Raw genomic sequence first — 10,672 nt, 5'->3', positions numbered from 1 at the left:
CCAGAGAATCTTGGCAGAGGTAGTTAAGTCTGGATATTTCAAAAGTTTAGAGGAAAAGGACTAAATTATTTAATTTATTAATTTATTTGATAAACTGATTTAATGATTAGCTTATTTCATTTTTAGAAAACTAAGATTTTTTTTTTTAGAACTTTTATTGAGATACAGTTAACATACAAGAAACTGCATATATTTAGAGCATACAGTTTGGTATCCCAATCTCCCAATTCATCCCCCCCCAACCCTCCCCGCTTTCCCCACTTGGTGTCCATATGTTTGTTCTCTACATCTGTGTCTCTATTTCTGCCTTGCAAACCTGTTGATTCATACCATTTTTCTACATCTTTTACACCAGGTTGTTGAGAGACCCCATAGCCCTTTGAATTTTGAAAATTCTCTCAGCAGAGTCATCCCACACTGGTGTGATCCAGCTAGAATGTGAGTACCACGAGGCAGGGGCCTTGTTTTGTGTATAGATGAATCTTTAGCACCCAGAACTGTGCCTGGAATATTGGAGGTGTTCAGCAAGTGTTTTTTGAGAGAATGAATCTGAAAATCTGTGGACTAAAATATGGGATAGTCTCTGAGGACCCATTGAAATAGAGCTACATATACCTCTGGTTCTTTCTCCTTCCAAGAGGGAAATCTGACTGTTGCTCCCCATCTAGGATCAACTGTTTAAGTCGAACCCATAGACTACAAAGCATTGGCAGGCCTGACTGTATTTGAAATAAGACTAAGAATAAAGTCTGACACAGATGTTGGTAAATAAGGCAGAGTGAAAATGAAGCATATGCTTCTCCAGCCAGCAGAGTAGCGGGAGTGAGGGTGCACAGCGGTTAGGGCATGTTCCATGCAGTTGGTGACCAGGCTCAGATTCTTCTCTCCTTCAGAAATGACTGTATGAAAATACTGGCAATCTGTTATAGAGGGGGAAAAGATGTTAGAACTGTGGTAACACATTAACATGAAAAAAAAAATCAGGAGAAAAGACAACATACAAACAGTACTGGAAGGGTGGGAGAGTGCAGGACTTGAAGAGGATGGTCTTGTGTTCCAGGTCTGATGGCTGGGTGGTAGCTGCTAGAGGACTGTGTAAGAGGATGCAGGGTGCAGGGCTCAGGACAGAGGCTCTGCAGCTGTGCTGTCCAGTACTGCAGCCACAAGCCACATGTGGCAATTGAGCATAAGAAATGTGGCCAGTCTGATTGAGATGTGCAGTAAATGTAAAATTCACATTGGGTTTCAAAGACTTCGTACAAAGAAAGAATGTAAAATACAACAATCGCAATTTTTATATTGATTTATTGAAATGATAGTATTCTGGATACAGTCTATTCTGGATGAAATTCACCTGTCTGTTGTTTTTCTTCCTTGTGGCTATTGGAAAAATTAAAATTACATATGTGGCTTACATTATATTTCTATTGGGCTGAAGTTGTCTAGAGCAACATTGCCAGAATTTAATTCATCACTCTGCCACTGACTTTCTGAGAGATCTTGGGGGAATCACTCAGCATTTCAGGCCTCAGTTTCCTTATCTGTAAATGAAGAATAACACTAGCACTTTCCTTCTAAGGTTATGAGAAATCACCGAGTTAATAATTCCACAGTGCCTGGCGCAGAGCTCGTGTGTATTGGGCGGGCATTGGGGCTCAGGGGAAACCACAGCCTGAGAGAGGCAGGAGGGCAGCAGCAGGTGAGCCTGGCCTCGTGCTTGCACATAGCAAGCACTCAAGAAGTTGAGAACTTTGCCATCCCTGCTCTGTGGGGATCGAGAAAGAACTTACAGCCTTCAAAGTACTTCTCTCCATAGCTCTCCTTCACCTCTGTGGACACTTGACTCCAGATCCCCTTGAGTATGTCCTGTATATTGTCAGGGAAAATGGATGTTTTAAACTTCCCAGGTACTATGACAGCGACTCAAACACCGAAAGGACAGAGCTCCCTTCTGAAACACAAGGCAAGGGAGGGTTAAGCAAGAAAACGACGTCAGTGTGTGACCTAATCAACCCCACTCTTCTTAAATAAAGAATGCCCAAGGCTAAATGTTTCAAGAAGGGCCTCCAGGTCAGGGAAGAATATGCAAGAGTACACCCAGGCATCTGGGGAAGACGTTCAAGGAAACTTAGAAGGGCCAACACCCATAGACTGCTTTCTGGAAATCTTCAGATAGGGGCAGGAGGTGGTGCTGCCACTTCCTGCCCATCTCACTCCCTTCTCCCACAGACCCACCTTCTGTCACAGCTCCCTGAACCCCTGAGCCCCTTCCTGTCCCTGCCTCTTCGTCCTTACCCACATGCTCTGGTTAGAACTTGGTGCCTTTGTGAAGCCTTCCTTGGCCTCTGCCCCAGGGAAGGGTAAGTCACCCCCCATGGGTGCCTCTGTGCACCTGTACATACCCATATTCATATTTGCTGTACACCCACTACAGAGGTTTTTCACCCAGAAAGCTGAGTTCAGATACTGGCTCAACCTCACACCTGACCATAGAGTATCATGTCTAACTCACGAGATTTCTGTGAGGAGTAAACAGAACACGTGGCACAGAGCTTTGCCTTTAAATTAACCCACCAATGTTCATTCTTTCCTTATGAGAACCATGAGTCAGGTTTAGTGACTTAAGGCAATTAATAAGGCAAATAATTTTTTAGTGACAGACTTTTATCATTCCCATGTAGAGTATACATTATATACATAATATTCATTTATATGAGGGTGAGTCAAAAATTATCCACACTTCAGTTATATTAAAATTTCTGTTGGCTGCACTGTCTTATCAGCGCTTTCCGTTCAAGGCTACTGTCTCCCCAGTCACTGTTGTGCAGATGTGAACGTGTTACATCAATTCATTTATAACTGTGGTGTGAGCAAAAATGGATGCCCCACTTGTGATTTGCACAAAAGAAGAGCAGCATGCAGTGATTCGTTTTTTGTGGTCTGAAGGTGTACCTGGTGCCGTTATTTATCAAAGACTTTGTGCACCGTATGGAGAAAGTGTTTTGTGGCAAAGAAGTGTGTGTGAATGGATAGAGAAGTTCAGGGAAGGTCACACAATGTTAGTCATCAAGAAGGAACTGGACGCTGGTCCACGTCCACGGCTGATGACAACACTGAGGGTACACGTGAAATGATTCTGTTTTCTGGGATTCTCAAGGGCCAGTATTGGAACATTATCAGGAAATAGTTCAACAATCAACAGTGTTCATTACAGTGAGATGCTTATTGAAGAGCTGAAGCCTAAACTTTGGATTAAATGCAGAGGACTGCTATCCAAAGGACTTGTGATCTTGCATGACAATGCACGTCTGCACACTTCTGTCCACATTGTCTTTGACACTCTGCAAAAACTTTGTTTTGAGGTGTTAAAGCGTCCTCCCTATAGTCCTGATCTTGCTCCATCGAACTTTCACCTGTTTGGTACCTTGAAAGCAGCCCTATGAGAATGAAGATTCACTTCTGATGAAGAAGTGAAGACAGTGGTGCATTCGTGGCTCGCAGCTCAGCCTAAAACATTTTTTAAAGAGGGAATACGAAAGCTTGTTGACAGATGGACAAAGTGTATTGAAAAGCAAGGAGATTATGTCAAAAAATGATGTATTTGTCTTTTCTAATAGTTAATTAAAATAAATTCTACAGCCAGAGTGTGGATAATCTTTGACTCACCCTCATATTTTATATATATATGTCTTACAGAAATATATTAAATTTGTTTGAAACATGTAGAAATCTTATAGGAATGGTAATAAAGACAAAATAAATCCTAATACATTTTTCACGTTCTCTAATGTATTGCCTTATATGATCAAAAAATTCGGACATTCCATTTCCAAAGCTTCTCATTTCAGTCAACACCTGTATATCTGGAACCCAGGCCCACCATTCACAAATACACTCCCAGCCACAGTCAGGTATTCCTCAGAGGTTGGTCCATACCTCAGGCTGTCGGAAAAAGCTTCTACACCGTGCTTAGAAATGCAGTAGCCACCACCAAACAAAGATACTCTCCCAGCTGGACTAGAAACATTGACTACTCTTCCCCTGGCCTTTCTGATCAGGGGAAGGAGGCTCAGTGTCACCTCGATGAGCCCCATCAAGTTCACATTCAAGATCTTTAAGAAATCATCTTTGGTCAGCCATTCATTCGGGGCAGAAGGCAGAGCAATGCCAGCATTGTTCACCAAACCCCAGAGGCCTGGTAGAAACAAAAAGTAATAGTTAGAAGTAAGGAAACTCATTTAAGAATCATTTCAGTGTTCAAACTACATTCTCTGGAGGAAGAGAAACAATAAACCCAATAAATTAGTAAATTACAAAGTATGTTAGAAGGTGATAAATAGTAATGGATTTGAAAAGCAGGTGAGCAGAGTTGGGGGGGGTGGGCTTGTGAGGATTGTTTGTCACCATATTGAGTCAGGTGGTCAGGACAAGGTTCCTTGAAAAGTAGAGAACTGAGTAAAACTTACAGAAGGAAAATGGGTCAGAGGGACATCTGGAGCAGATAGATCTGGGTAAAAAAACAGCTGCAATGAAAACCACAAGGGGACTTCCCGTGGTGGTCCAGTGGTTAAGAATCCGCCTTCCAATGCAGGGGACGTGGGTTCGATCCCTGGTCGGGGAACTAAGATCCCACATGCCTCAGGGCAAGTAAGCCTGAGCACCACAGCTACTGAGCCCAAGAGTTCTAGAGCCCACATGCCACAACTGGAGAAGCCCGTGCGCCACAACTACTGAGCCCGCATGCTCTAGAGCCCACGTGCCACAACTAGAGAAGCCTGCATGCTGCAACTAGAGAGAAGCCTATGTGCCACAACAAAGGCCCAGTGCAGCCAAATACACAAATAAAATTTTTTAAATTTTTTTTAAAAAAGAGAGAAATTTAAGTCTGGAGCTTGGAAGAGAGGTATGGGTTAGAAATACAAGTGTAGATACCCTAGATGTCCAAAATTTGAGCCCTGAGGGCATTCTACATTAAGAATCTGGGGGAAATGGAGGAACCAGTAAAGGAAACAGAGAAAACATTGAGACAAGAGGAAATACATTGTAAGAGAATGGTGTCCTGGAAGCCAAGAAAAGAGGGTGTATCTAGAAGGAAAGAGAGAGAGAAAGTGGTCAAATGTTGCTATGGTGCGTAGGGCAAGGACTGAGAATTGTCCCTTGGATGTAGAGGGTGGAGGTCATGAGATACCTTGATAAAAGCAGTTTGGAAAGAGTGGTAGGTATGGGTGCATGATTGGAAATGTTTCCATATAAAATAGGAAGAGGGATTGGAGGTAGTGAGCATAGACAAATCCGTAAAGGAATTTTGTGGCAACAAGAAAAAGATTTGGTGGTGGTGATGGAGGTGGCAGTAAGAGGATGGCAAGATGGGAGAAATAGGTAGTGGAGAACAGAAAACTAATGATTTAGGAGAAGAGAAAGAGAGTAGAATCACTGGAGGGATATGCTGAACAGGCCGAAAGGGATATCCTCTATTGCATGAGTGAATGGCCTGGATTTACACAGAGGGAAGGCAGGGCAGGCTGTGCTGGTGCAGGTGATGGTAGGTGGCTAGAGGAGGTGGGAAGAGTCTCAGGAAATTCTCTTCTGATTGCTTCAGCTTTTCTCAGTTAAGTAGGTCATCAGCCCAGAGCAAGGATAGGAGAGAATAAGTTGGAAGTATGAGGAGAGGAAAGATTTGAAATGGTTGTTTGGAAATTAAGGGAATGAATGGAGTATAACCATATACAACAACATAAAATCTCACTAGAGGTTTGTGGCCATGAATTTTTCCATAAGGGCAGGTGTGGGGCAGTGAGAGATGGTATTACCCAGGCTTGTGGTTTTGCCAAGTAAGTACTACTAAGGGGGAGAAGGGGACAAGAGAGTCTCAGGCACATGCAGTGGGCTGATTGTAGTAACAGATCATGGAATGTAGGCGGGTAATATCAAGGAATGAGGATTGGTGAAAAGGTAATTGGATCAATGGATTGGAGGTCCTGGTGGGCCTGAGAATTGGGGATCTGGGGAAGAGATGGAATGAGCTGGAAAGAGTAGAGGTGGTAGTTGCAAGAATGGGATACAACTGAGATGTCTCAGGCTTCTAGGAAATTCATGAGCCCAGCAGGCCTCAGCCCCATCTCCCCTGTCTTTGCTTTGACAAACTTGCAAAGCTCAGTTAACAACAGGACCAAAATTTATTTATTTTTAAATTGTTAAGCTTTGCATGCAATATCCTGAAGCAGTATGGTATCATGACAGATAGTAACTCACACTCTCCCATACCTGGAAAATGATAGTACTACACTTCCCTTCCTTTAAAAAAACTATTGCAATGTGAGTGACCAACAGAGAGTGAAGTCAAAGATAATCTCAACTCCTTTCCAATCTATCGTGAATCCTGTACAACCTTTGTAACTCAAATATTAATTATTAACCAATAAATTACTTCCTGTCCCCATGACTTTTGATACATCCTGGTGCTTTCACACACCCTGACTAAGAACTGCTGCTGCTGGGCACTGTGCAGAGTGAACTGGCCCAGGTGACAGGGTCCTGGCTACAGGGCAGTGACTCAGGGAAACCAGATTATAGTTTACAGAAATAAACAAAGAAGAAAGGTCTTAATTTTCACATTCATTCATCCTCTCACAATTCCTGGTTCTTCTCCCCACCAACCTCATAACCCAAAAAGAGTGGAAGGAGAGGAATCTACACTCTTGCTTTGTGAGAATGGTCTTTAAGTTACGATTCCCTAATATCAGCATTACTTTTATTTTTGACAGTATTACTTTTTCTCTCCTAGTTTCATTTTTTAGAACTTGGCAGGGGTTGGGTGATATGAATAGAAAAGAAGCGATATCTGCCACAATTTATGCCTTTGGCTCAAAATCTCAACAGAAGCCCCTCTCCGCTACGGAGATCCTATTCTCAAAAAGAAGAGAGTGAGGGATCCGTGCTGTGTCTGTGCCAGCAGACACCACCCGGGCATGTTCACTGATTCTTATGTGCCCGTGTCATCCAGCCTCATAGGAGACCGTATGTGTAAATAATATACATGCAGGTGGTTTTCAAGACATCAGTCCTTCTCTCGAGGGATTTAAAATTGCTTGCAATAAACGTTATAAAATGGGAATACATTGATAATTATTACAACCGAGATTAAATACCAAAAGAGTTAGAAAAGTATGTGTAACTAGATTTAAAGAGAAGGCTTCATGCTGGGGGGTGGCCTTTAAAGGAAAGGCTCCAGTTCAGTGATGCAGAATGAAGAAAAAGGCGACCATGGGAAACCAGGGGCATCAGCAGTCCCCAGACACATCAGATTCAGCTCCTTAAATGTAGGCGGCTTCTTAATGAAATGCGGGTATGAGGTCTTGGGGCTTCAACTTTTCCTTAACGTATGGAGACGTGTCTCTGGAAGGGCCACATGCCCTTTTCATTTCTCTATCATTACTACGGGAGAGGGAGAGAACAGTGAAACTTCAAAGGAAACAGATGTCGGGGGCCTAAGGAATTTTCGGGTGTTTATGGAAATGCTTGGGGCAGTAAAAAGTCTTTATTCACTCCAAGATCTTGAAATAATGTGGCCAAATAGAACATTTATTGAAATAAATGATTACAAAATATATGCCAACCTCGTTAATGATTCATTGTTCTGTAAACAATTTAGGGGTTAAAATTTCTCACATCAACAGAATTTCCGAGTGTTTGGGATGACAGCCACAGAGTCACAGCAAACCACCAATTAAAATGAATTATGGGTAGTTGTAAAAGTTTTCTTTTTAGCACTAGTGTATTTTCAAATAAAACTTTATTTTAAAGTATACTTTTAATTAAGAGAAAATCTTTTTTCTACGTGAGTGTGGATGCATTTCCACGCATCTGACCTGATGTGCAGTGCCAGGCCTCCACCATCACCAGCTGGATGTTCGGGCTGAAACAAGGCAATATATCATCCTCTTTTATTTGACCTCAGTAGCTACGTAGCTCAGACAAACAATTTAACCAGTTTTTGTGTCATGAATTTAAACTAGAAAACGATGCTGTTCTCAGCAATTGTGAACAAGCGTTGTTGCAAAAGCCCCAAAAGAAGACATTTAAACCATCCCCCGCCAACAAAATGGTCCCAGTGCCTGATACACAACTGATGATGAAGCATCCTCTAGCCCTGCCAGGGACTGGGGCACTTGGGAGTGGGAGGACCATCCAGCATGGGCAGAGGGGATTACTTCTCCGTTTCCTCTCAGAGCTGCGAGTGGGAGGGCTATGCAAGGAAGGAACGTGCGGGAGAACTTGAGAGTGAACGACAGAGAAAGCAGCAGTTCCTTCATGGTGAGCACAGCACGGGCAGCGGGACAGGCAGCATGCCTTTCCTTGGCTGCAGCCTCTCTCTCGGGGACTCCCTGTGCTCCCACTCAAGAGTTCTTGTCCAGGGTGCCTTTAGGCCAAGGCCAAGTGAGTGCAAGAAGGGGAGAAAGAGTCAACACCTACAGCTACTGGTCTACAGGGTGCTCACAGGGCTGTCCTTGCAGGATGTTCCTCTTCCAGATCCCAAACGGTCTGCCCTGGGCTTTCTTCTAGAAAACTGGGAAATTTGGCTGCTCCTTTGCCAAAGGACTGGCACCTGCTTAGCCTCATAGGACACCGTCTCTGCCACATGCCTGGGCTACCTCAGAAACTTGCCCCAGGACCGATAACAGGGGACAGCACACAGAAAGAATGCCTGGGTCTTGGTGACCAGAGTTTGGGGATAACTTGATCTTGCTTATTTTCTCAGAATTGCCTCATCATACACTCACCGTGGGCACTGGTTGAACAGTAAAGACATTCCCAGAGCCCTCCCTGGATACAAGTAGGTTTTTCTGATCCTCACCATTTGCTGAGTTTGAGAAAGACAGGTTTATACTGTTCTCAAGAAGAGACATATACAGTGATATACAGGCGGTATGATGGCAGCCTGCACACGGCAGAGCTGATGTTTTTACTCTGGGTTTTCAGAGGCTACCACACATGCAGATTAGAGTTTCCACACCACAGCCACCTCTTCCTTTTCCCTCACTGCCTTTCTAGCCTTCATTCTATCTTCCCAGCAGAGGCACACTCTTACCTAGTAAACCTATTTCCTCTCTGTCGATAAGCTTCCTTCTACCTTCCACCCCGATACATACATGTTCCGCACAACCTGACTTTTTTAGGACAGTCCCAAGTATAAATATTCACTTACTCTGTGAATGCTAACACATTTTTGAGTCTTCACGTAATGAAACATGTCCCAAATATATCCCCACCCTGATCCCCAAGACTTCACCTGGCATGTTTTCTGCTAATTCTAAAACATTGAAGACAAAGCAGCCAATCCAATGGGCAGACTTCCCCTGGCTGTACCTCTGTCCCCCACACGCTCCTTCACCCACTCGGCGGCCGCAGTGATGCTCTCTGTCTTGGTGACGTCCAGGATCACCATCTCCAGCCTGTCAGACGTCTGGTTCCTCAGCTGCTCGGCACCCTTCTCCGTCAGACACGCAGCCAGCACCCTCAAGCCTCGCAGGTCCAGCTGCCTGGCCAGCAGTTTCCCGAAACCTGAGTCACAGCCCGTGATGAAGACGAACCTGTCCCAGAGGTGGCTCACCACCTGCCTCTCCCGGTACCAGCGCAGGAGGTAGTACAGGCCCGCAACGACCGCCAGGTACAGCCACGTGGCAGGAGTCTGTCCTTCCCTTCAGGAAAGAAGAAAATTCTTCCAAACTCACACAGGTTAAGGTTATGTTTGCCTGCTCTTTGATTGTTTTCTGGTTAACCTTTGATCTACTTAGTTTAGTAAACAAGACTCCTATAACATTTAGCTTTCATTATAATACTCGTAATTCTGAAGGTTGGTTATTTAAGAGGCTTTTGAGGAATGTATTTGAAGAATAGCAAAGGAGGATGATTCTAACAGGTTTAGGAATTGATATGGAACTCCCTCTTCTGGTCATGTTGTTTTATTTTATTTTATTTTATTTTAAGCTCTTTATTGGAATATAATTGCTTTACACTCTTGCACCAGTTTTTGAGGTACACCTATGTTGTTTTAAAAAAGGAGTGTTTGACAAAAATTTAGATGTATTAGGTAAAGAAAGGAGATAGTGAGCCAGTATTTGCAACTTCAAGCATTTGGAAATATTGATACATCCTGATTCTTCAAAATCAAATTTGTCAAAATTAAAATTGTTGCTCTTCAAGATTTCCAGACTGCAAATTGGTTTTTCCTTCTTTTTTCTTTCCCCTTTTCAACAAAAAAATACATTTAAGCAACTTTATACAATAAAGGTTATAATTTACAATTAATTTAATCTTAATTGTATCTGATATCTAATGTTCAATTCAATAAATATTCGTTTACGTTAACATCCGCATTATGTAAAGACAGGGAAAGGGAAATAAGTAAAATATACACATTTAGAATCAAGAAGGGACACTCGAGAAATACACAAAAACTATTGTAAAAACATTAGGAAGTGGTAACCAGATGTTGGAAAGAGGGCAGGGTGAATTGGCCAAACGTGGAGGATTTTTAGGACGGTGCGACTATTCTATATGATTCTACAGTGGCAGACATGATCTCGGGGAGACGGCAGTGAGCGGTCCTGAAGAGAGATCTTAGTTCCCTGCCCAGGAATATGAACCTGGGTAGCCTGGATGAAAACCGGGA

General features: G+C 43.2%; 1 pseudogene; it reads right to left on the bottom strand.

Moving 5' to 3' along the window:
* Positions 1-264: 264 nt before the first annotated feature.
* Positions 265-10,377, bottom strand: LOC130834125 (retinol dehydrogenase 16-like; annotated as a pseudogene).
* Between the last annotated feature and the right edge of the window lie 295 nt (positions 10,378-10,672).

The sequence above is a fragment of the Hippopotamus amphibius genome, chromosome 12 (assembly GCF_030028045.1).
Source record: "Hippopotamus amphibius kiboko isolate mHipAmp2 chromosome 12, mHipAmp2.hap2, whole genome shotgun sequence".
NCBI classification, from domain to species: domain Eukaryota; kingdom Metazoa; phylum Chordata; class Mammalia; order Artiodactyla; family Hippopotamidae; genus Hippopotamus; species Hippopotamus amphibius.
The sequence above is the reverse complement of the archived record's forward strand: the minus strand, read 5'-3'. Positions and strand labels throughout refer to the sequence as shown.